At 46.9% G+C, this 27947-nt stretch overlaps 1 non-coding gene and 1 pseudogene across 1 annotated transcript; one reads left to right on the forward strand and one right to left on the reverse strand.

Annotated features, from left to right (window-relative positions):
* Nucleotides 1-830: 830 nt before the first annotated feature.
* Nucleotides 831-27947, reverse strand: part of LOC136507398 (uncharacterized protein At5g08430-like) — a 50493-nt pseudogene continuing 23376 nt past the window's right edge.
* On the forward strand, nucleotides 18038-18176 carry LOC136509728 (small nucleolar RNA Z247). The gene has a single exon (XR_010772472.1). It is a non-coding gene; the product is annotated as a small nucleolar RNA Z247 (small nucleolar RNA).

Below are 27947 nucleotides of genomic sequence, written 5' to 3' on the forward strand. Positions count from 1 at the left end.
CTCATTATTGATCCATTTTGTTGGATGGAGGTACAAATGAGTGTTTCTGGTGGCATGGTAATAGACACAGCACCAAGAAGAAAGGTGCACACATGTTGCTGGATGTGGCATGGGAAGAAAGAAGGGAGGGCAAAAGCATGCAGAATGGGTTGACAGTGCATAGGAGAGCAGACATTGTTGAAGATGATTCGTGGCAAGGCTGCACAAACGACTGGGAAGAACACACCTCGAGAAGAGGTGACGGTTAGAGTTGGGCTTGATGAGTATTTCCATGGCTACGTAGCTAAAGGAAGGTCTCAGGGAGCAAACCCTCGTGATACAATGATATGGTGACATGGAAAATACAATCAAAGGCTGAGATCCTAAAGGGATAAAAAAAATGGGAATCCTACTCCATTACAATCTCTCAAGCACAAATAGATGGTATATTATGTGAATTCATAGCAAAATAAGGAAAAAAAGGCCCTTGTGGATTTGGACAGGAACAATATCATCCCCAAATGAGCCCATCTCAACAGCACATTAAGTATTGCTCAACGGAAAACTGTAATGTCATCAAGAATGGAAATACATGTAAAACATTCCCACTTTTGGAATGGAAAATAAAATATGTGCTTACTGTTACAAAGCTAATCAAATTGTAACGATAGATATCCGGTGCCACATCACTAGAAAATTATGAACTTGCAAAATAAATAGCTCCGTTCAACCAAGCTAACAATATTTTTGGTGTTCCCTGATGAGATAATGTTGCATCAAGTATATAACAACTTAGGTATTATGAATGTAGGAAACTAAGGACAGAAATATATTTCCGAGGAGACAGAATTTCAAGTATTTGCACCTCTGTTCTCCTGAGAATAGTTGCTTGCTGCAATTTGCAGTTCAGTTTCATCTCCTTCATGTTCTGTATCTGGAACAATTTCCGGAACCTCTTCAAGAAGGCGTTTTCTTTCAGCATCTGTGCTTAGCAAATTCTTTTGGCGCAATAGTTTCACAAATGTATTAAAAGAATCAGTCAAGGAAGAAACCTTGTGGTAAGTTTCAAACATGGTCCCAAGAAAATTTAAAACTATAGTAAATCAGCAGCAAGGTGAAATATTAAGTTAAAACATTATAAGTTTTCTTATACGTGACCATCACAGTCAATCTGGAAAGGATATTCTGCATGCCATCCTTTTATATGTGCTATCTCGATCCGTCTTTCCAGTCTTGCAAGTTCAAATCCAATCCACTGGAAAATGGAAATTTGGTCAATCAGAGTGGACCAGGCAAAGACAAACATATGGAAAGCAAGATAATACTAAAGATGCAAAAAGGTATCGTTAAGGATGAACATGCCCACTATGGCATATATAGAACATCCAAAATTATGACTGCTTGCTAAATGACAGAGTTAAATTAAAGTGGACATATACACAGTTTCAAAGCAAAAGAGGAAGCTAATAAATTATATATGTTCATGCTTTAGAGCAAACTAAGCGGAATATCGACTTCTTCATGATCAAGAAAAACTGTGATTTTTTTGATGTATATGTATTTGGTCCACTATGTCCAGGATTTTTTTTGAACTTTCAAACGGGGGGTGGGGTGGGGGGGGGGGGGGGGGGGGGGGGGGCGGGGAGGACGAGGGGGATATCCCCACCAGATTTTATATTGCTGATAGCATGGGCTTAAAGCCTGAAACTTTTACAAAGTCTATGGATTGGTAGAAAAAAGGAACAAGGTGATAAGGATGTGGGCTATGCCATGGACACAGTTAAGCCCTCAAAGAGCTTACACCAATCATCAACAGAGTGCCTTTTCTTCCTCAGCATCCTATGCCGCTATTGACATGCTTCAGAGGCACAAGAGATTAGCAGCTGCCTTAAGGAGAGACTCATTGTGGAAGACATTTCCATTCCTCTGCTTCCACAACTGCCAATAGCACAGGGCAAAGAATGCTATATTGCGCTGTAGGAATGTTGGCAATCTTCTGTATCGTGTGCAGTTCTCTGGTAGTGTGCCCTATCGATTGGCGGAGACCAACAGTGTTCCAAAACATGATGGCAAATGAGCATTCCAAGATGATGTGAGTTGGGGTTTCTTCAGCAAACCCGCAGATCTCACATTTTGGATTTTCAACTATCCCTTTCTTGAATAGGTTCGTTCGGCATTGGATACTACCCTTCACTAACAACCACATGAAGAGCTGAACTCTAGTCTTGGAGGAGTTGCATTTTTCGCGAAGTGATTATAGATCAGTAGGTTGGGTTCCTTTTTGGTGGAACCTGCCCACCTAGGTTAAGTCCTCAACTTGGCATGGGTGCTCGTATTTTCCTAGATTTATTCCAGGATTTAACGGCGCTATATTTTCATTGGTAGGTGACGTCCCCGCGTCGGGGTAGGGTTTGCGTACATGTGTTCATAGGGGGTGAGTGTGCGTGCGTGTTGCGTGCATCTATGTTGCACTGTGAAATTCTCAAAAAATAAAAGGAGTTGCATTTTTTCAAATAAATTTTGAGGCTGGGTTAGAGGGTTGCCCTTTTGCTTTGAGAAGTCCATAAATTGCCGACGAGTCAAGTAGTAACCCGGGACCACAGCTGAATGGGAATTGACTTTGGTATTGCACGTCCGAGAGCGAAGTTTGTGCTATGATGGCCATAACCTGTTGTAAATAATCTCTAGCTTGGTCTGACAAACGGTTGACAAAGGCTCTCCTTAAATCCGAACTGAAGGCATGCTAAATTGTGGCCTCTTTCTGAATGCAGTGACTGAAGAGGGCCAGGAAGCAATCAGCAAGGGTCTCATCACCGGTCCAAACATCAGACCAGAACTGTTTCTTTTAAATAATAGGAGTTTCATTAATTGATTAATCAACTTCAGTGTTACAATCACTCAAAAGCAGGTCACGCAAAGCCAGCGGAAGATTATCATGCCACTCCGCCGCCACAAGATCCCGTGAGACCTGTCTAGCACTCATATGAGCTACCCTATTACAAGCTCTATTTGCATACACAAAGGTAAACTCATCAAAGATCCTACTTAAGACCGTGATATCACAGAGGATCAGGTTGACTGTGGATCATTGTTCATCCAGGGACTCCCACAGTTTCATCAGCCCCAAGCAGTCGGTCTCCAAGCGAATTTTAGCGACACCACGTTGCCTTGCCAGCAGCAAGCCTTCCTGGCATGCTAGTGCCTCCATCATCATAGCATCCGAGCTCCTCTCATGCCAAGCCACCCGTCCCGCAAGGAAGCGGCCATCATGATCACGCAAGATCACACCAACTGCTCCAGCGTTATCAGCTGCAGAGAACGCACCATCAACATTGCACTTGTGCCATCCCTCCATCGTCTTCTTCCAACGATGGTAGACTTCCTTTTGTTGGTCTTTCACAGGATGCAGTAGGTGCCATAGATCATAAGCTGTATAGCGAGCCCACTGCACCGCTCGCCGAACAGGAATGGGTGTCTCACCATGCCATCGCTTATTCCACGACATCCAAAGCGACCACATCCCACAAAGGATCAGCGCTGCATTCCTGATAGGGCAAATATATGTTTGATTGAATGAGGTCCCTTGCCCAGGTAGCTTCGTGTAGCCGCGGCAGTTTAACTCCAGTTAGCGATCGAACACTGTCCCAGAAACATTGCGCCATTGTACAGTTCAGGAGAACATGCTTGATCATCTCCTCCGGAGCTCCACAGATTTCGCAATTATTAGCAATCCGTTTGATGTGCTTCTTGTATAGCTTGTGGCGTGTCGGGACAAAACCATGGAGCTCTCTCCACCAGAAGACACGCACCTTGGAGGGACATCCAGTTTCCAAACAGCCTTCAAATTGTCAGATGAGGCATTCGGTACCCGTACACCCTCTTCCTGGCGTCAGCGTCGCTCAAGAAGCCGGTAGGCAGCGTATCACCGGCTCAGGTGAGTAAACCACTCACCAGTTTTGTTGAGCACACGCTAGTATTTTTGAGCACCCACTAGCCGTGTCGACCACGAACAAGCGTTGTCCGTCCCCACGCACTATGGCTAGAGCTAGAAGAAGAAGGGAGAACAGAGCATGCACACACAGTACAAGATACCAGCGTTGGTCGAAGCCCTGTATGGGAGATGACAAATCTGAACTCTCTTTACTGAGTTACCGTGGTAGTCTATTTATACAACTCTATCCATCTAGTCCCAGTACAATTGCCCTACTGCAACAGTGACTAGATAACATAAGGGCTGACTCTGCGCCGGCCTCTGCATGTGCCTACAGTGCTGCAGGTGAGCCGTGCGACGCCTGCACCTGCAGCGGCTACAGTATCACAGTAGGGGGCTTTTTTGGCACCGTCTTCCCTTGCTGGGTTCACACAAGGTAGCGGTAGATTATCAGTATCACGTTTTGCTCCCACGACCAGAAATCTTCATCGCGTCCATTGACATATTCGAACTCAGGATAGCATCCGCATCAAAACCACACAAGGACTCACGAATGAGTTCCTCATTCCATTGGCCACTCCCTGTCAGCAGTTGCGAAACAAAGGTAAGCTGGTCTCCTGCTGTTGGGGTGAACGGACAGCCAGCTGGATGGTTGGAAATCCACCAGCCATGTCAGATCCTAGTACTCTGTCCATCTCCAATTTGTCTGATAAGGCCATGGCACAAAGTATCTCGAACAGCCAGTATAGCGCGCCAAGTGTGGCTCGAGTGACGCTTCCTGGTTGCAGACAAGAAATCCCCATTATGATAATATATCTGCCATTTAGGACTCGAGAGCAGAGAGAGTCCGGTCTGGTGTTCAAGCGCCATCCTTGTTTACCCAACATTGCTTTATTAAACATGGGGAGATCATGGAAGCCCATGCCCCCAGACTCCTTCGAACGTGTTAAGCGATCCCACCGCATCCAATGAATACGCCTGTTATCTGCAGAGCTGCCCCACCAGCAATTAGCAATGGGGAACTTCATCTTCTTGCAAGTGTTCACTGGAAAGAGAAAACAGCTCCTGGGGTAGGTCACCACCGCCTGTGCTTTCGATTTCAGCAGGACCTCACGCCCTGCACAGCAAGCTTCATGGCCTGACCAGCAGCCCACAAGAGAGCCTTGACCTTCGTCGGCATGAACTCGAAGGCTCCTTTCAGAGACCACCCCAGCGCCATTGGGAGCCATAGATATTTCTCAGCCAGTTCTTCGGACTGAATTTGTAGAGCGCTAGCCACAACCTGCTTCACATTGTCCATGCAGTTTTTGCTGTAGAACATTGCTGATTTATCATAGTTCACGAACTGTCCCGAGCCCCGGTGATAGAGTTCCAAAATATTCCTCAGTCGGTCAGCCCCCCTTTGCGATGCTTCGGAGAAAATAATGCAATCTTCCGCAAAGAGCAAATGCGATATCAACAGAGAATGGATGCTGACGCGCACCCCCCTTGATAAATGCATTGGACCAACAGACTTCAGAAGCGAAGAAAGACCCTCTGCGCATAACAAAAATAGGTATGGGGAGATAGGACCCCCCTGTTGAATACCACTTGTTGGCCTGAAACAATCTGAAAGTATTCCATTAACTTTAACTGAAAAGGTCACTGAAGTCATGCACCTCATGACTTGAAGGACAAAATTCTCATGAAAGCCCAGCTTGAGTATGATGCACTCCACATAAGACCACTCCACTCGATCATAGGCCTTGGCCATATCCAATTTTACTACACACGCACCTGTTTTTTCCTTTCTTTCTTCTCAGATATAATGTGCGCATTCATAAGCCGTTAGCACATTGTCCGTGATGAGATGATCCAGAGCAAATGCACTTTGCTCATCCGAGACAATATCATCCAAAAACCTCTCAAACGATTTGCCAAAACCTTGGAGCATATTTTATAGATGACATTGCACAAGGATATGGGTCAGAAATTCTTCAAATCCTATGGGTTTGCTGCTTTTGGAATGAGAACAATGGTGGTATGGTTACTCCTTCCACCAAGGCTTCCCCATTTAGGAAATTCAAAACAGCCCCAGTGACACTTGAGCCCACCAAATCCCAGTGGGTTTGATAATAAAAACCTACTGTAAATCCATCTGGACCTGGCGCCTTGTTTGGGCCCATCATGAACACGGCCTTCTCAGTTTCCTCAGCTGAGAATGGTCTGTTAAGGCTCAAATTCATATCTTCTGTCACCTTGCTCGGCACAAACTGAAGCATAGCCTACGGGTCCAACTCCTCCTGAGTCGTGAACAGGTTTGATCTGGTAGAAGTTAACCGCATATTGCTCCAACTCAGCCTGCTACGTGATAGCCGAGCCATCCCCATGCCACCTTGATTCTATTGGATCATGCACGTTCCTTTGCTTTGGCTGAAACATTGCAGTATTGCAGTCACCGTCCCTAACTCAATCCAAATGAGATTGTTGTTTTTCCATGATCTCCTCCCTCGTCAAAAGTTCAGAGATTTTAGACATTAGTCATCTTTCCTTCCTCGAAGGTCCAGTACCAATGGATCGGCCTCGCACTTTCTCCAACTCCTTTCTAAGCTTGTCAAGAGTTCTTCTCGCCGAACCGAAGACATTATAGTCCCAGTCCTATAGAGATTCCTAAACTTTCACCGGTCTCGATTGTATTGTTTGCCGCTCCTTCATCATCACAAGCTGATCGGACACGCTCCATGTAAGATTCGTCCCTTCTCCACAAGTTCTCATAACAGAAGGTTTTGTTCTCCCTCCTCTGTAATTCAGCTATCTATTGGTAACATTCAGTTAATAAACACTAGTGGTCCGTAGTCTGCACGTGCCAAACAGTCCTATCAGGGAAAATATCTAGGAAGTCTTGATTAGCAAGACCCCTATCCAGCCGAACCTTAATATTATATATGCCATCCTGCCTGTTATCCCATGTCTATGATAAGCCTGAAAAGCCCAGGTCTTGAAACCCACACACCTGGACAGCTTTCTTGAAACCATCCATTTGGCATTCCGGCCAGACATTACTAACAAACTGCGCACCAGCCTCCAGCACGTCATTGAAATCCCCGGCGCAAAACCAAGGCAGATTACCACGACTATTGAGGAGTTTAAATAGATCCCAACTCCTAAATCCTAGGTCTCTGCAAGACTCATTGTAGAAACCTGTAAGATGCCATAGCTCCACGTTGGACTCTGGATCCAGAAGCACGGCATCAAAGTGAAGTTTATCACAACTCGCCAACTTCACCTTGAGTTCTCGGTTCCATTGAAGAGGTAGGCCTCCACCTCTCCCGTAGCTACCCACACCCATGCCAAAGGGTAGTCCAAGCGAGCAGAGAAGAACATCAACCTTGTCTCTAAAAATGAGGAACTCCAACAAGAAGACTGTTGATGGTAGTTAACAACCCTTATAAACCGTCAATAAAACATGTATAAGGGCATAATTGTGATCACCAACAAAAGTCTAGGGGTTTAAACTAATAAATTACACGAGTTTTGGTGAATTTATATTTTCTGCAGGGTTTATCCAGAAAACCATCAAGGGGCGGACCTACATGTCAGAATTAATCATGCTTATCCGCCGTGAAACGGGCACCAGAAGGTTCCAGAGGACTCCAAAGGACACCACACCGAAGCGGGAGCCGAGGGGCTGCCATGTGGGGCCGGTCGGCCCCACCTGGAGGCCGCCCGGCCCCTAGGGCCACATGTCAGCCTCTGCCTCGCTATGTCACTTCTCCACCGCCCCCTAGGTTGCATCTACGCCGTTCTTTGAGTCGGTTTGATCCAAGGGCTCACGATGGACGCTCCGGCCTATATATATCAGCCCCTGCCCCCTCCCTCAGCAGATCCCTGAAACCCCAATTCATATCTTCAGGATCAGAGCTAGCAATCAAGAGAATGTTAGTCCTCCATAGGATCTAGTCTTATAAATAGAATAGTGAGATAGAGAGTGAGGGAAGAGTTTGGAGGAGGTGTCAGCCTGTCGGTGCTCTCTCTACAGCTTGTATCTTGGTGAATCCAAGTTCTACTTGAGCTTGCTTTCGAGATCTCTCTGGTAATCAACTTCTGATTCAAGTAAGTAATTGTTTATATTGTTCATCAGGATCACGACTCTCTTTTAAGTGCTTTAATCTATAGATGCTCTAGGTTAAAATATTAATCATAAGTGTAAGCGTGGTGCATAGACTTGGGTTAATCGTGGAGGTACGGAAGGTGGTAGATTGCGTGTGTGACATAAGTTCTATATAGCCTGTACTATATAGCTTCGTTGATCCTTTGTAGTCCACCTCCCGTCTGTAGGCTCACGTAGGACGTGGTTGCGAAGGAAAGCATTCTTTGCTGGTGTCTTTCCCTAGTAATGTTTCTAGTTGAATAATAGAAGACATAGCTTACCCAAGTTAGAACTAGAGAACCTTAGTTATCCTCTCTACGCTCCTATTTATCCTAACATTGTTGCTACCCCTAGTTAAGTTAGACCGTAGCTACTTTCACATGTTTCCCTGTGGATACGATACTTGGAATTCCTCCGGATGAAAGCTACAGCGGTATCCGTGTGCTTACGGATTACGTTAAAATATACCAACAAAGACCAAACTCGGCCTATGAAGCATAATTTGCAAAGGACTTCTTGAACTGCCTCGGATTGACCTAAATCCTGATAGTTCACACAACATTTTCACTGCGCCTAGCGGGGGTTGCCATGTGTAGTCACTGCTAATCTTGCAACATCTTCATAGGGCAGGTCAAACGCTACTTCTTGAGTAGCTGAGCAGCAACACTACTGCCATGATCATGGTCACCGTCAAGTTTGGAGACCCGGTCCTTTACTAGGCTAGACGACACCATGGCCAGCGTATCAGTATGTCATATGTGGAGTAGCAGATGCCTTACCAGCACCCTTAGCCTTCCTCTTACGCTTTGGCGGTTGATCCGGCTTCTTCTCCTCCTAGAACAGTGGCCGGTATTCATGGCCCTGTCCCTTTGCTCTTTCCTGCCCCACTTTCGCACTAGTTTCCTTCAACGGCAAATTCACCTCCTCGTCATCCACCACAACTTTGCCAGAACCAGTATTAGATTGACTCTATTGGTTATCCCCCTTTTCCGAGGTTCGGAGGGAGAAAGCTGAGTTCCCGAATGAGCCACTTCCATAAGACTTCGCCGCCGCAATAGAGAAGCTTTTCACCTTCTTTTTCATGTCCTCTGAAGCTCTAAGCTTCACATCATACGGAAATTTTCCCAGTGCATTCCAAGCCGCTAGATTCTCATAGTCCAACTTAGAATGCCCCATAATACCACATGATTTACAGTAAAAAGGAAGTTTCTTGTACTGCAAGTCAAACCAGTCCTTTCTACCACTTCTGTCAGTCTGCAGAAGCACACCTCTATGCAGAGGTTTAATCATCTCGACAGCAACCCAGGCACATACAAAGGCTCCACTGGCTTTGCCCCCCTTGTCCACATGCATCTTGATCACATCACCAATAAGGTCCATAGCACGTTCAAAACGGTGAGCATTCATCTAGCCGAACCCACTCTCCATCTTTTTAATGACGATTTCAGAAGGCCTCAGAGTTTCATCATAGGCTTATAGGATTACATCATGTTTCCCCACCATCCATGGCGATCCCTCTACGGCACGAACCATGTCTTGATGGTGGCCAAACTCCACCACAAAGAGGTTCCTGCCCTCTTTCACCTATCAACCGTATCTCTAATCTCGAGGGGTTCCCCTAGGTCAGCTTCATTGCCCCTTTGATGGTATTCACATGTAGCGCCACTGGGGATAGAACCTTCCCTACTAGCGCATATTTGGTCACCATCATTTCATCTCCTTCCTCATCGTCATTGATTGCTGCCAGCTCCTCCTCCTCTGTAGTCAGATGGAGATTCTATAGCAGCTCTGCGATGTGAGGATCCTCTTCTCCCGATGGACGAACATTGCATAGTTGGCACAGACCTTCCACTACCCGACGTTGCCAAACTAGGCCGTGACGCTGGGGCTTAACCTGGCGCACACAAAAGATGATCTTGACCTAGGAACCTAAGTGTCGCTTACCCCTAGAGTGACATTTTGTGGTCGACAACACCGAAATGGCTAACCATCGATATGCGGTGGCTGCCGCTGACGGGGAGTTGGTGGGCTGGGCGTGGACGCCGACTCAGGAGTGGACACCAGCGGCGTAGATCTAATTCTACCGACGCGTGGTCTAGATCAGAGTCATGGATGAGATCGCCTTGCGAGTAGCCTGTCAGTGAATGGTTTTAGTGATGTGACTGGGATCGATGGAATGGATGGGAAGCATTTGTGGTTGGTTTGTTCCAACCCTGACATGGACCAGAACTGTGTTGTTTTGTAGTCTCCAAGACTGACCGTGGCGATGGCCTGGTAAAGAGGTAGAACTGTTCTCAACATATCCTAGTGGTTACCACATAGATCACCAGCAAGGGTTTCCAAGCTAGCATGCTGACGAATCCAGAGTGTCTAGGCTGAGGCATTAGCACAATGTAGTTGGCGAACTAGCTTAAGGAGAAGGCAAATATTCTGAGTGCCAAAGTCTTTGATGCCCAAGCAACCTAGGTGTTTAGTAGTGCATACATTCTACCATGCCACTAGGCATTTCACTTAGGACGTTTGACTGTCGCCAGCCCAAAGGAAGGCACATCTTCTCTTGCCAATTTTCTGAATAACTGTGGGTGGCACCTACAAAGCCAACATGACAGACTGTGTTTGTTTCCACATTTGGGGCGCCTATACACAAGATGCTAGAGGAAATCCCGCCGAACACCCTGTGATTTTCACACGTTGGTCGGTCGTGCATAATTGAATAAGCGGGAAAATGAACTACGGAGGCCAAAATCTCAATTGAAGGATTCGAGCCGCGTTTGGCTTATCGCGGTCGCGATTTTGCTGGTCGCCTGACTATCAAGAACCGAGTTAATCAGGACAACTCTACCCATTGTATTGAGCAAGGAGGCCTGCCAGGTTAATAGAAATTTATGGGTTCTATCAATGTAAGTATCAAAGGCTGCTGCTAGAAGCTTGGCCGATGACAAAGGTAGTCCCAAGTAATTTTGGGGGAAGGACTCTTGTTGGCAACCAAAGATGGTGAGACAGTGTGCTAATTGTTGTTTTGGGCAAGAGGTCGTTGCTCTTGTGATAGTTAATTTGGAGGCCAATTGTTGCTGTAAATGAGTCTAGTATATCTTTGAGCTTTCTTGCGGCATTGATTTCTCCTCTCAGAACAATCAAGGTGTCATCTGCATTTTGGAGCGTGACACAGTGTGCTGCCAGATCAATAGGATGTCGAAGGTCAGAAGGTGAACTTTTGAGCAAAGCTTAGAGGGTGTCAATGACCAGGAAAAGGTACGACGACAAGGGGTCGCCCTGGCCAGGGCCGCTTTTGCAAGAAATCGAGGGCCCTGAATAGCTGATCTCGACGTCATAAGGATGGTTTGTACCCAATCTCCCCACTTGGTGGGGAACCCTCGAGCTTGTAGAATGCAGTCCAAGTCTTCCCAATTCACAGTATCAAATGCCTTTGCAAAGTTGAACTTCAGGACCAGTGCAGGAATTTGTGCTTGTGGCAAGCTTGAACTACCTCAGCCACGAACACAAAAGTTTCAGATATGGAGCGGCCACTAAGGAAACCTGTTTGATTGAGATCAATCAATCTTCCAATTTCTTTGTTGATCATCAAAGTTTTGGCCAAGATTTTGATACTACAGTTTTGCAGGCAAATTGGTCGGAACACATCAACCATGGTAGCACCTGGCTTCTTCGGAATTAACACCATGAACGATCTGTTAATATGCTCCAATTGGATGCTGCCCTGATGAAAGCCCGACAGAAGATCCATTAGCTCAGGTTTGATGGTCGCCCAAGCAGCTGGATAGAAGGATGGTCCAAAACCATCAGGAACCAGAGCGCTTTGCTGGTTCATGGTTTGTAGGACAGCCTTGGCTTCTTATTCTGAGAAGTTTGCAATGAGACACTCTTTTGGCTGCAGCTGGCGAAGACAACGTTTATGTCAAAGGTCCAAGATGAGCTTCCTGTGTGACCGATGATGGAGGCGAAGTAGTCTGTCAGAGTAGCAATTTTTCAAGCATGGTTGATGATTTGCAATCCATTTTCATCAACTTGCCTGTGATACGGTTACACTACATACGAATCGTGGCTTGCGCATGGTGAAATGCAATGTTGGTGTCATCTTCCTCAATGGCACGCAACATGCTAAGTTGCTTCCATTATGCTGCGCACTCCTTGATTGCACGGCCAAGGTAGTCCTGAGTCCTGACAAATCCTGCGAGTCTACAACTTATCGTTGGAGAGATTTCGATCTTCTTTAGAGGTGTCTAATAAATGTATGAGGAATTTGAAGTTAGGAATAATTTGCGGTGGTGCCCTGTTATGCTGAGACCAGACCTTGGTGGCCTCTTGAGTCGACTTGTGGCACACGGTGAGCCGACCCGCAGCACCCGAGCAGAAGGTGGCATGCGTCCACTCTGGGAGAACAGAAGGAAGAAAGGAGGGGTGGTTGTGAAACCAAGAATTTTTGAAGCGGAAGATTGTGGACAAGGGCACAAAAGTGGACTTGGTGAGCAAAATTGGGATGTGATCAGAGGTCGGTTTAGGATGCGGAAGTAAGGAGGTGTTCGGTACGGTGACTGTGTGGTCTAAATTGACAAAGGCTCTATCAAGTTTCGCTAGAATGGGTAGGGGTTGTTGAATAGACCAAGTAAAATTGCAACCAAGAAGAGGGATTTCCATGATGCCAAGCTAAAGAATTGCATCATTGAAGGCGTTAATGTGAGAATAGGTGATGTTATTTGAATTTTTCTCATCAGGTGAGCTGATGAGGTTGAAGTCAAGGTGTTCAGATAGGACGAAATTCGTGTTTCTGTGATCAGGGGGCATAAACATTTGTGACTATAGTATTGAAGTCTGAAACAGTGGAGTTGAAAGAGGTGGTCAAAGAGTGTTGAAGGGGCAAGGTTGCATTCAGCGCCTAGAGGGCCAGGAGGCATCCTAGGCTATGATAGTTCGCCCTCTAGAACCATTAGCAGCATTGTAGACAAAGGTGCTTAATAGGTTTTCGGGTAGGAAGGTTTTGGCTTTGAAGATGCTTATTTCATTTTGATTCCTGTAGACAAACCATGGAGGGCGAGGCTATCTATAACGCGTCATGAACGATTTTGCATTTGTCGGAGTCGCTTAGACCGTGCTTATTCCATGACAGTGTTGAAGTGTATGTCTCTTACCAATGGCTTAAGCTTTTGGGTTCATCTGATTAGTGTAGTCCAGTCTAACATGGCATCAAAGCCAGAGGTCTCGAGTTCGAGTGTTGATAGAGGATACATTTCTTCCTCTGTCCCTTTATTTCCACATTTACACTTTTGTCTCTCGCTGCACGTGGCCTCACATTTGTGTCTTCATCTTTGGTTGCACGTGTGTGGGGGTGTTGAAGTGTATAAGTGGATTGCGTACCTCTTCCCAATGGCTTAAGCTTTTGGGTTCATCTGGTTAGTGCAGTCCATTACTCCATTGTAACAGACAGGACAGTAGTGAGAGAACAATTGATTGGCCTACTCATTTGAAAATGCACTGAAAAATCCTAAGGCACGAAATCAGGCATAAACCGAAAATGAAGCTAAGTGCTGAATAACAAGGATAGCTCGAGCACAGCAAGTTTGCTAAGAACTTAAACAAATACTAGATAGCATGGGAGCTTGGAACTCCTCCGAACAGACTACATTGAAGATCCAGGGCATCATTCAGCCACGTCAGTCGCCACACCAATTGCCCGACACTGGAGCAGTTGATCCCCACCGCCGACACAAGCTTCCGCAAGTCCGCGACTCCGGTCAGGAGCTTGTTGCTGGAGAGAATGTTACGTACTGTCATGTACTTCTTAAGCCCAGCGGAGCAGCCGGAGATGGAGTTGAGCAGGGCCTTGTGGCGGACTGCCATACTAGTCATGTCCATGAAGGATCCGTTAGCCTTGGCGGCAAGGCAGATGCTCCTGCGCTTTTGCACCAGAACGGCGAGGATGTGTCCACGGCTAGCGAGCACGTGGGCCACCAGAGGGGTGGAGGGGGCCGGAGGCATCGTTGGTGGTGGTGGCAAAGCTGTAATCCAAGGAGGGGGCGGTCGCTCAACGTCTCGGCTGAGGATGGCAACGAGGGGGTTTCAGCAAGGGCTGGGCCCAGCAGCATCAGCCTGGTGGGGACGACCGCTAGCCCAAGCACTTGGCTGAGCAGGTGTTCTTGGACATGGCCAACGCTGTCGTAGTGTCAATCGGTGCCTGCTAGTGAAGCTCAAAGTCTGACTCCATCGAGCTTGAAGAAGGGATCATGAACCTAGGATTGAAGGCATCGGAAGGTGCGAGATGGTCAGTTGGAGTTGGGGGAGGCAGAGAAGGGCGAGGGACCGGCGCATCCTCGCGGCGCAACTTGAAGGGGACAACATGTACCACGCGATGAGACACAGGGACCAGAACAGACGGTGGGGAGAGGCGTCCCTGTGAGAAGAGGCTAGCAAGTGGCATGGGGCAGGAGTCCTTTCGGTGACCAAATGTGTGGCAATTGTGGCAGCGCACAAGGTCATGACAGTCCCATTGGGAAAAATAATTTTTTGCCATCCTTGCCAGAGGCACTCGTCTAGTTGCCAACCTTAGTTTGGCAATTACAAATTTTCCATGTGAACAGTTCAAAGTGTCTCATTTTTACCACTTCTAGCGACGTGGCATGCTAGCTCACCATGCCAACGTGGAGAAGGTGTGTGAAATGACCTCTTGCCCCTATCTCCTCTCCCTCTCCCCCTCTCTGCTAGGTGGTCCCCACCTGCCTCTCTATCTCTGAGCTGCTGATAGGTGGACCCCACCTGTCGGGTCCATCCCCAACCTCCAGCCAGTCCCTAGATGCTCCTCTGCGATCGGAGTAGCATCATGTCATGAGCGCTGACCTGGGCTAGAGGCCATGCCCGAGCGGTGGCCTCTCCTGCCGCGATCGCAGACCTGTCATTCCCACCTTCCATCCATGGTGGCAGCGCACACGAGCGGATGTCCTCGAGGCGGTCCACCACAGCGTGGTCCGCGTGAAACTCGAGCATGAACTCGAGCGTGTGGCCACGTGCACACGTCGCATCCACGTTGTAGGGCATTCTTCATGAAGTCGAGATTGTAGAGAGGATAAAAAAGGAGGGTTATCCATATTAGTGTTGGCACCGTCAAAGGGAGCGACGAGGTTTGGGATGATGATAGTGTGGAAGTTGAAAAGAATCTTCTGTTGGAGAAGTTCTCCCAGCGTGGGAGGCAGCTGCCAAGCTCGGATATGGCGGGCAGCCTGGCCGGCAGCCCCAAGACGAGGTCGAGCAGTCCTAGCAGGCGGTTCGAACGACGCAGACAGGTGTTTGGTGGCTAGAGAGCTGGTGGTTGGTGGAGGGCAGCCCGGCAAGGCGACGTCGCCAGGGGCGCCTGGAGAGCACCGGAGAGCGAGAGGCTCCATCTTTCATAGGACAGATTCTTATTATGTCCACAGGAAATTGTAGGATAGCCAATTACTTAATAAGATTTTCTCATTTATATGTATGCATGTATTAAGCCAGTAGCATCCGCTGACTTCTGTGTGTACTTACATGATATACTATGTCTGTATGTAGAGTTGCCACCTTCTCCTTGAACATAGCCTATCAAAAATAGGGAACTCAGAGCATTAAAAGAGGAACTTAGCATATGCACATTAAAAGATCAAGTAAAACAAGAGGGAAAACTGTTTCTGTTTAATTCCTCCAATTCGAAATATATAAGTCTATCTAGCTTTGTCCTAAGTCAAACTGTTTTAACTTTGACCATCAATACTTAAAACACTATATTGATTAACAACACAGGATTGACTTTGCTAGATACATTGTGAATATATTATCAATAATTAATTCTATTTATTAATATCCAATGGAAAGAACAATAAAGAAATGGAAACTTCAATCTAGCTACAAAATTAGAGTATAAGGACCATAGATCCTGGGGAAGAGTGATTTCTTTAATTGACACAATGATACAGTCAGAAAGTTTATTAATTGGCCTTGTGGATACGATAGCATCTCTGAGCACAATAAATGGGTACTAGAACATTCAATCTATTGAAAGAAAATATCACTTATTTAACGACATGGTACATAAGTCTGCTAACCTTAGTATATCACATGGCAATGCACTGTATTAAGGAGAACAATGGTTCTAGAATGGAGTCTTACAATAGTAGGCCTTTTCAGAAGTCCTTTCTCAACCAAAGGAACAAGATCATTCCATTCCTGCTGTTACCAAGTGAAAAAGCACACTTATTTCACATCTTTAAAAAATGAAGCAATATAGTGAATTGATGAACCAAAAATGAACAAACTATTATTTGGTAATGATAGCTTACTCTAGTATCTAATGCAGTGGTAGCACTAACTCAATTTTCCATCAGTAAGAAATAGTCAACTATATAACACACTAGTACTAGTGCAGCTATATTACAAAAAACATATACCTGTGAAAGGTCATCATCCGAAAGCGTGGAGATCTTGACATCATCCCACATACCAGTAACACATAAGAGAATATTTGTACTTGTGTCGTCCTTTATCTTGTATTCTTGCGAAGATTTCCTAATGCCTGAATGACATTTTCTAACAACAAGTTAGAAAGATGTTTCATTTCTCAAGCATAGAGTGCAGGACTCAGTAGCTAGGTCTCATGTACAAAGTATGAATCGTACTATACCACTTTCAACATTGTGTCCATGGTCAACACAAATTAAAGAACTAGACCATCAGGGGTAAGAATGAATCCTTGCAAATTGCAATTGACCATTTACCTGTCACTAGCCCAAGCTGGTATTGTTTTTTGGTTGTTGCATAGATGTGACCCTTGAGGCTGTTCCTGATTCTAACAAAACAGCCAACAACTTTCTGTTCAAATGTGTCCAGGTGATTCAAAAGATCAGTAACTAAAGATCTTCTGAGATAAATAAGCTTTAGGTTGTTCTCATTAAGAGAGGCAAAACGGCTCTTGTCACTTTCTGAAACCCTCTTTGCAATATTCAGCTTCAGACAATTCTTAGGTTTCCTTGTCATGATTGGCGCACCATCACCATCATCTTGAGAACAATCAAAACTTTCATCCTCTGATACAGCATTTGCTGCTAGATGGACTGCTAGAAGACTAGGGATACTTTTGCATCTCACTTTTCTTCTTCTGAACAATGGTTGCAACTTATCATCACACAAGAAAGATTTTTTTCTTATTATCCTTGAATAGATTATTCTGTTTAATGTGTTCCATGTGTAAAATGATAAGGATCTTGTACTCACGGTATTGTGTGTTCTACACGGTACACATGATAGCTCTAGATATTTTCTGTTGTAGATCTCCTAGCTTGTAGCTCAAGTTAGTTGATAGGATAGATATGATCTCCAATCTGTTGTAACTGCATTCACCTTGATGTACATGCCACGATGGGGGTGATTCCCATCTTATATAACATGTAACCGAGACCCCTAATAGGGCAACTCGTTCCCTAATCTTTACATGGTACCAGAGCTATCAAAAGTCCACACGGGGAAATCTCATGGCGTTCCAACTTGCCTCATCATCGTCCGGTGCGTCGTCGGTCCCCTCCTTCGGCTTCTCCGTGACAGAGAAGCTAGATCGGAAAAACTTCCCGATGTGGAAGTTGCAAGTCTCATCAGCGCTCAAGGGAGCGCAGCTCTTCTCCTTCATCGGCCCCAACTCCAACCCACCGTCACCGTTCCTGGAGGCCAAGTCGGATGACAAGAAGGGCGACATGGAACCTAATCCTGACTATGAGTCATGGGTGGCTAAGGACCAGATGGTCCTGAGTTTTCTCCTGACATCTCTGTCAAAGGAGATCTCGGCGCAAGTTCCCACTATGGTGGTAACCGCCAAGCAAGCATGGGATGCAATCGAAGCAATGTTTGCATCTCAATCCCGTGCACGCATCATCAGCACGCGGATGGCCTTGGCCAATGCGTCCAAAGGGACGTCATCAATCAGTGAGTTCTTTGTCAAGATGAAAGGCTATGCGGATGAAATGGCTGCTGCTGGTCACAAGCTCGAAGATGAAGAACTGATCTCCTACATTCTCTCGGGTCTAGACCGTGAGTATGATGCGGTTGTCTCAGTAGTGGCAGCACGCGTCGAACCAATCTCGGTTGGGGAACTTTTTACCCAACTTACAAGCTTCGAGTCCAGAATGGAGATGAAGAATGGCGGTGGTGGCTATCAGTCATCAGCTAACATGGTGGCCAAGGGAGGTCGCGGCAACGGCAACAACTTCCGCGGTGGAAATCGCGGGGGTGGAGGAAGCCATGGTGGCTTCAATCGTGGAGGCACAGGGGGTCGCAACGGTGGCCACTCCTCCAACTTCCAAGCTGGCCTCATTTGCCAGGTATGTGGCAAGGAGGGCCATGGCGCGGCCAAGTGCTACAAGTGCTATGATGAAAGGTACCGGGGACCTCCACAGAAGTCGGCATCATCGGCAACCACTTCCTATGGCGTTGACACCAACTGGTACATGGATAGTGGAGCCACCGACAACATCACATCTGAGCTAGAGAAGCTCATGACCAGGGAGCGCTACAATGGTGGTGATCAAGTGCAAGCCGCCAACGGGAACGGTATGGAAATTACTCACATCAGTCATCGTACTTTGCATTCCCCATCTAGCTCCATTCATTTACGCAATATCCTTCATGTACCAAAGTCCCAAAAGAATCTAGTTTCAGTTCATCTTCTTACATGTGACAATAATATCTTCGTTGAATTTCATCCTACTCATTTTTTAATCAAGGAACAGGCGACGAAGAAAATTCTTCATCAAGGCAGATGTGAACGAGGCATGTACCCTTTGCTCCCTTTCCATAGCTAGTCATCATCAAAGAATAAAGAAGCCTATAGCGTCACCAAGTCGTCCGAGTCTGTGTGGCACAATAGGCTAGGTCATGCTTCTACACCAGTAGTTAGGCAGGTGCTTAGCCGCCACAATATTTCTTTTTCAAAAGAGTCAAATAAACATGTGTGTAATGGCTGTCAGCTTGGCAAAAGCCATCAGTTATCGTATCCAAAATCGACTAGCAAGTCAGCTAGCCCTCTCGATCTTGTTTTTTCAGACGTTTGGGGTCCTGCGCCAACTTCAGTTGGCCACCACAATTATTATGTGAGTTTCATTGATGATCATAGTAAGTTTGTTTGGTTATATCTCTTGCGTCATAAATAGGAGGTTTTCCAATGTTTCCAAGATTTCCAACACCTTGTTGAGCGTAGATTTAATCGAAAGATCAAGGCTATTCAAACCGATTGGGGTGGGGAGTATCAAGCTCTCAACTCATTCTTCAAACGTGTTGGCATCACTCATCTTGCTTCGTGCCCGCACGCACACCAGCAAAACGGAGTTGCCAAGAGAAAACATAGGCATATAGTTGATGTTGGACTCTCTGTTTGTGGCAGAACCGCCTAATTTAATGTCTCACAGGAGTGCTTGTCTTTCATTAGACACTAAGCACTCAGGGGAGAACACTAGATTACTCGGTTCCGTCGGACACACCCCAGGGGAGAACTCAAAAATCCACATTTTCGCCACCAGGATCACAAATGAGAGAATAAACCTTACATCATTCGTAACCATTTCTTACATCGCTTTTAATACAACAGCAGAGTATAATATTTATTAATATAACAGCAGAATGAAATCATATTATCAGAGTTATAAACAATTTAATTTAACAGCGGAATAGAAACATGTGAACAGAGTTACAGCGGAAATAAACATCTATTAACGACATGATAAATTATTGATCTATAGCAACTATGACAACAGATGGTAAAACTTTCATTTATAAAAGTATTTGGTGAGAGTCATAAATAACAACTATGGTCGCAGCGTAAAGGAAATCCTCTCTGAGCCCACTAGGAGGACTCCACACACAAAGGTCAGCTCAAGCGTCCACCCGTTACCTGCAACAGGGGGAAATAAAACCCTGAGTACTCAATTGTACTCAGCAAGACTTACCCGACAGGAGAAAAGAAAAGACTCCAAGGATATGTAAGGCTATCTGGTTTGTGGGTTGCATTTGCAGAAAGTATTACTAAGCGTGCGTCCTTATATTCGGTTCTTTATTAATGGCGGCATTGGTTCATTAACTAACCATTCTATGTAAGCACCTGTGCTACTTTCAAGCAGGTGGTAAGCAATCAGATTTCCTTTGTCCATCTTCCATCCTTCATCTTTCAGTTCTTACTACGATGCTAAACCGTAGACAAGCCGTACCGGATAGCCCAGCGATTCGCGAATCAATGCCCCCTAGCTGGGTACCCCGAAAACACATGCCCCGCTTGTACCCCGGGCACAAGCAGGACCAACCCATCACTCTCCTGTCCCGGGTGTCCAGGTCCCCGTCCAAATTGGGACTCCAAGCTCCCGCCCCTGAGTCCCGGACTCAGTGTGGTGCAAGGACCTCCTCCACCAAAAACAAACCCTAACAGTCGATCCAGAAAGAGCCGGATCCACGACAAGAGAGCAACAAGCCTTCCAAGCGCCCATACACAAGTATGTGCTCGGGATAAAAAGTCTATGACCTGCCTAGAGTCATATGCAACGATCGGTTCTTAACCGACCAGACAGGGAAAAACGGTGTAACCAAGCTATGACCCGCCTCCGCGGCGACACAACTTCTTACACCCACCAATACCCAAACCATATCCCTGCCCGGTCACCATTTTTCCTTTCCACCATTTTATATATTCCAGGTGATAATCATATAGTAACATATTTCCTATATCTCGCGAGTGACAGGCAATCACTCGACTTCTACCGGAGTCCTGTAGCATAGCAATCTACACGAAGTAAGACTCATAGGATAAAGATATATATGCAAGTGGGTTTCATTCAACTCCTTAAAACTTAATGCACAAATATAATTTAAACTACAGAAAGTAGGGGTTATACACCGGGGCTTGCCTGGGTAAAATATAATTAGAAGTTAGCTTTCCATCATGGCGACATGATCTCCAAAAGCATCATTTCTTCAGCAACTCCCGGTGACTCCGTGATCCATCGACGTCCCTATCATGATATGCAATGTAATGAAATGCAAGGGTATGATCAGCTGACTGCAATCGTGACTCGTATAAATATGCTCTACGTCTCTCAAGTGACCGAGCTAGTTCTAACGACGTCCGTACTTAGGCTACATATCTATGTTGTCGCACAAGGCGTTATTTCCCAATAATTATTTTGGTTATATAAACCAAAGTGTTTCTTTATTCGCAATAGGACATTATTATCTAATTAGCAGCTAGTTATTCCGGAGCTACAAAATTTATCATGAGTACCTAATATTGCCAAGAGCCTACTGTACGAATTTCAGATCCAACACTATTACCAATGTATCATGGAAATTCTTATAAGTTTATACTTTGCAATATCAAACGCCTTAAATTAATTATATAGATTTCAAGAATATTATCCAACTATATGAACAAATTAGACTAGCAGGTAGATCATGAATTTAGGAGACTGACAAAATTGGTTTCATAATTTTTGGATCACTACACAGATTTATATTGATTTTACAATTTTGCCTTATAAGCGAATTTAGAAATTGCTTAAGAAAAATAAAGAGGCCAGCAATCACCTACTCGGCCCAGCGGAACAGTCGGCGGCCCAGCGAGGCGCGGCCACAGCGCGGGCGGCCCAAGCGCGCGGCGCGGCCCACAGGGGCGTGCGGCCCAGCGCCCAGCATGACAATCCAGCCGCACAGCGCTCGCGGCCCAGTGCAGGCGGTGGCCCAACTGTGGCGAACAGCCCAGGCACAAGGACAGGGCGCGCGGCGAGCAGGCCAGCCCTCGCGGGCCAGACGGCGGCGTTAAATCGATTCGGATCCTTTCTCTGCCTAGAAACAGAGCACTAGGGGAGGGCATGGCGGCCGGCGGCTACAGCGGTCCGGCAGAAGGGCGACCGGAGTAACGGCTTGCGGAGGAGGCATGAGAAGGTGCGCGGACTGGCGGGGCTCTAGGGTATGGCGATTGCAGGCGCCCGGGAGGAGCAGCGCCCAGGCTCAGGTCTAGCACGGCAAAGGGCGCGGGTGCGCGATGCTGGCGAGACTGGACTCCCAGACCGACGAACATGGCTCGCGGGGCAGCGCAGCAGAACCGCCGGGTCACACACGTAGGCACGCGAGGGAAACAACGGTGTGGAGCTACGGTGGCTCCGGCGCGGGACTCGGGCTCGGTGACTACAGACGCTGCAGCTGTGGTCCATTGCGGAACCGTGGGCGGTGCTCCAGTTTCGGGTAGCTACGGCAGCAGCGCATGACCATGGGGCACGATAGCGCGGCCTAGGTGCACGCTGTGGGCAGCGGACCGGCGTGGGCCAGAGCGGGCGCGGCTATGGTGGCTGGCTAGCCTTGGTGAGAGCTCGGGCAAGGCAAGCAGAGGAGGGGGGCGCCGGTGCTGTGGTGGCGAGGAGCAGTAGGGCACGTGGCAGTTGCGGTGGTGGTGGGCTCGTGCTCGCGATGGACGGCAGGAGCGAACCGGCTCGGTGTGGTGGGAGCAGCGTAGGTCGCCCGGAGCAGCTTGGTTCACCGGGGCGCGCGGGGTGGAAGAGCCAGTGGAAAGGACGAGCAGGAACTGAGCTCCTCGGCTGCAGGAAAAGAAAGGGAGAGGGAGAAACAACGCTGCCGACACGGAGGTGACCCGGTTAGACTTTGTCCTGGCGCGACGTGGTCTAAAATTGATGCGACGTGGTGTGGTGCCCGTGTCTTCTACGGCAGCGCTGTTGAGTGCTGACTTGCGTGCACGCGCAGTGGGGGACACTTGGACTCCTCAACACGCCACGCCACGACACGGGACACATGCACATGGAATCTGACGGAACCCACTTCACGCACAGGTGCATCTCTACTGTCTTGTCCACGCTATTTCCTTCTGTTCATACGGAAGAGTGACGCATTCAGCATCACAGATGGGTTTAAGATATATATATATAACGGTTTACTAATTTACACAAATTGTAACGTCTAGGCACTGGAAAAATTTCCGCAAACTCGCATTTAAATTGATTCAAAAGCTATATGTATATATATATATATATATCGTTCTATTTATGAATGGGTTTTATTTTATTTATAAACGTTGTTTTTCATGCTTAATCTAATAGAACAAACTGTTTGCTATCAATTGGCTCGAATTGCCGTTCGACATTCCTAATTATTTCTACGTCCGGCGTGATTCAACTTGAGCGTTTACTTGAGTCCGCGAACTAAGTCACATAGGATTCGCGTATCGCGTCAAATACGTTTTAAATTAAAACCCGAGAAACTCGTTTCAAAAATTTGACTTAGGCCTAAATCGCGGTGCTAAGTAAGATCGTAACACCAGGGTGTTACAACCAAACCCCCTTAAAAAGAATCTCGTCTTGAGATTCGAAGCAAGAACCAGAAGGAGAAAACGCGATTACATTCCGTAGATCGGGGATTACACGAAAGATTACACGACTTCAAATACTACACCACACGAAGATCTAGGGATACATGATTAAGAGCAACTTGGCACAACTGAGACTTAATCCAGAAGTCGAGATAGACAAGGACAATAGAGAAACAACAAGATAATGATTATCCAAAACATGGCGTAGCACCAACAGATCCAAAAACAGTCGACTGAGAAGTAAAACATCGTGAACCCGAAGATTGACTACCCAAAATGGGAACTTGAACTTCTTCGACGAATCGGCTCCTTTCTTCTTCTCAGATCACACCATCACCTCAATCTGACGAACCTAGCTTCAAAATGATGACTGGATCTCATAGCTATGCGTCGGAACGCGAGGGGAATGGGGATGAAGAAGAAGAGCAAGGACCAAGGGTATCTTATAGAGGCCAACAGAGATGGGAAGCAACACACCGGAGGCGGATGCGGCGGGGATGGGATACACAGATGGTGCATGCTGTGGAGATAAGGTCAGAAACATGGCGTGCTTCCTGCGCGAGCGGCAGAGGGGGAAATAAAGGAGAGTGGAGGGGGTCCGCTCGACGAGGCAGGCGTGCGGGCGGTCGTGTCACCAAAAGAAGAAGGAAAAGAGGGGGGAGGGGGGGTCTGGTACGAGGGACGAGGCGTGAGAGTCAAGAGCCGACCGGATGGTAGGAAAAGGAGAAGCGCACAGTGCATAAAGACGACAAGCACTGCACGATGCCGCGGCCACGTGAAAACGGGACGATAATGGACCCGACACCGACGGCGTTCGCAGGGCACGCAGCGAAATGACCCAACATGCATAGCGCGGTCAGCTAAGCACAGGGCTTGGGACAAGACGTCCACTCAGGCTTTTCTATTACTCCTGGCTATCCACTGCTAACCTTCCTTTACTACTCTTCTTTTTCTTTCCTTTACTCGACCACATCCGTCTTTTCTGTAAACCTAGATCATGTCATACTTTCTTTCTCCAAACCATCTCTTGTTTACCTTGAGAGAACACTTCTGCATCACCCCGTTGTGGATTTCCTGTTTGAACACCTGAACAATTCCAAGGAGAAAATTTTTAAAACAAATGGTACGGCGGTGTAACTCGACAAGGTACTTGGTCAACAACCTCGATACCAGCGCGTGCCGAGCAGCATCACCATGTGACAGCTGTTCCACAGGGAGCCCTCGGTTTTGTCATGGCACCATAAGCTATTAACCAGGCAACTACTACCAACTTACACGCCATGAAGGCAGTGGGGTCATAGACCACAGAGTAAGGGGGTATCGCAAGGGAAAAATTCAACAACAAAGGTTTCCCTCCACAACAAGGGACAAGGAATTCAAATTCAACGACGGATTTGTTTTAAAAAAAGATTCAAGTGTTCTATTGGGACATCCACAATTAGCCGATACAGTGTCCTATATTATCCAATCATGACTGATCTGCTGGTATCTGAATGGCAACTTCTCTTGTAACCCACTTGATATCACCCATGAAACTCTTAAGCACACCTAACGAACTTAAGGTAGATGAACGCAATAAACACAGCGAATAAATAAAATGCATGTTCCAACAGTCTTATACGGGTACAACGTACAGGCATTTAGGATCACATTCATGGCATAGCATTCACCTATGGTCGAACGATCTCAACCACTACGGACGACCACAACGGCAAGAGTACAATACCGGAGGATAGTGACGAAAAACACTACTACTACGGGTACAACATCCCAAGGAAACTAATCTACATCCTCACGGGGCAACGGCTGAGCGAGAGGAATCAAGGGTTCTTCTTCTAACACTTCCGAGGGTGGAGGTGCTGGCGGTGCTGCAACATCGGTTCTTCTTCTCTCGGGCGGGTGGATATGGATCCCTTCCAAGATCGGGGCATCCTGCCTTTCAGCAGCCAGCGTCCTCCGCTCGGCCCTGGTGACAAGATAGGCCACCCGAAGCTAATGAACACGCTGATCTTCGTCCTCCTTTAGAACTTCCTCCATGGCAACCTCTCGTCTCTCAGCAGCTGCAGCGTCGGCATGCGCTTCGGCAAGCTGCACCTGGAGCATCCGGTTGAAGATCTCGGCTTCCTCGGCACGCCCTCATCTCCAAGGCTTGACGGTCGTACTGCTCATCCAGAGCGAGCAGGTACGTGGTCAAGTGTACCACGGTGGGACTGTCTTCATGCGTATCCCGCCCTTGCAAAGCCTCCATGCGAGCCCTCCATGCCCGCCGATTCTTGTCCAAAGGAGGAAAGAATCGCATGGGAGTGCGAGCAATGGGTTCCTCATAGATCTAATAGAGGTACCACAAGGTTTTGCGAGCCACAACCTGGTAGGTGTCGATGAAGCGAAACCCGGTTGCGATCACAATCCAGGCTTCAGTGAGGTCGGGGAACTCCTCACTCTTTCTGATGTAGACGGTAACCTCACACCGCTCAGTGCCATGCTCCTCATACTCACAGCCCTCATACTCAGGGTGATCATTGACTCCGAGCTTTTGCAGGGTGGCATGCAGGATTTTGGGAAAACCCTCAACGTTCAGGCAGTAGGTACTAACCCAGGCTCCTACCATCTCTGGCGGTGGTTGCGAAGAAGACTGAGTGAAAAGCTGGCTCAAAGGAAAAGCTAAGCGAGCTAAAGTGCGCCGAGTGGTGGTACCAACGGCTAAGCTAGGCTCTACTTATAAAGGCGGAGCGTTCAGTGGTCCTAGCGCGCTTCACCAGGGTTTCCATGTGAGATCACTACGACGGATCGACCAAATTCTGCGTGTTGGCGGCGAGCGACGTGCGATGCCATTACTGACTAGTACGACTACAGGGCAAGGGCCCGACAAGAGCGTAGAAAGGGGTATGGGGAGACGTGGGTCATGATCGGCGTGAACCACGGGCGAACACAGAGCACGAGGCCATAGTGCGGACCTAACTCTAGAACAGGAACGAGTCATTCGTGCACAATACGACGCGCGTGACACCTATGGATGGCGTATCTACCAGCAATACGAGCGCTACAATGCACAAACGGAATATGCATGAATGCACGTCCTATACGTCCTTTCACTATTGCCAACATATAGGGCAACCGTTCTCAGATTTTTGGCACATCGTTCTCTCCCTGTAACTAGTCGATACTATCGAACTATACTCGAGTCAGTGTACCTGCAGAAAACTTGATCAAGCCTATCTAAGTCAGCAGAGTGCTATCTATCCTGGATACATAACCATAGTAATAGGGCTACTTATATAACTTCGCATATAAACGCCCTAACTTTTTGCAACAATGGGTTGTCCAATTTTAGTTTAGAAAAGGTTTTCGAAGCTTTATTTCCTCATTTATGCTCTGATACCACCTGTGACAGAACCGCCTAATTTAATGCCTCACAGGAGTGCTTGTCTTCCATTAGACACTAAGCACTCAGGGAAGAACACTAGATTACTCGGTTCCGTTGGACACACCCTAGGGGAGAACCTGAAAATCCACATTTTTGCCACCAGGATCACAAATGAGAGAATAAAGCTTACATCATTCGTAACCATTTCTTACATCGCTTTTAATACAACATCAGAGTATAATATTTATTAATATAACAGCGGAATGAAATCATATTATCAAAGTTATAAACAATTTAATTTAATAGCGGAATAGAAACATGTGAACAGAGTTACAGCGGAAATAAACATCTATTAATGACATGATGAATTATTGATATATAGCAACTATGACAATAGATGGTAAAACTTTTCATTTATAAAAGTATTTGGTGAGAGTCATAAATAACAACTATGGTCGCAGCGTAAAGGAAATCCTCTCTGAGCCCACCAGGAGGACTCCACACACAAAGGTCAGCTCAAGCGTCCACCCGTTACCTGCAACAGGAGGAAATAAAACCCTGAGTACTCAATTGTACTCAGCAAGACTTACCCGTCAGGAGAAAAGAAAAGACTCCAAGGATATGCAAGGCTATCTGGTTTGTGGGTTGCATTTGCAGAAAGTATTACTAAGCGTGTGTCCTTATATTTGGTTCTTTATTAATGGCCGCATTGGTTCATTAACTAACCATTCTATGTAAGCACCTATGCTACTTTCAAGCAGGTGGTAAGCAATCAGATTTCCTTTGTCCATCTTCCATCCTTCATCTTTCAGTTCTTACTACGATGCTAAACTGTAGACAAGCCATACCGGATAGCCCAGCGATTCACGAATCAATGCCCCCCAGCTGGGTACCCTGAAAACACACGCCCCACTTGTACCCCGGGCACAAGCAGGACCAACCCATCACTCTCCTGTCCTGGGTGTCCAGGTCCCCATCCAAACTGGGACTCCAAGCCCCCGCTCCTGAGTCCCAGACTCAGTGCGGTGCAAGGACCTCCTCCACCAAAAACAAACCCTAATAGTCGATCCGGAAAGAGTCGGATCCGCGACAAGAGAGCAACAAGCCTTCCAAGCGCCCATACACAAGTATGTGCTCGGGATAAAAAGTCTATGACCTGCCTAGAGTCATA

This window comes from Miscanthus floridulus, chromosome 15 (genome assembly GCF_019320115.1).
Source record: "Miscanthus floridulus cultivar M001 chromosome 15, ASM1932011v1, whole genome shotgun sequence".
Lineage (NCBI taxonomy): Eukaryota > Viridiplantae > Streptophyta > Magnoliopsida > Poales > Poaceae > Miscanthus > Miscanthus floridulus.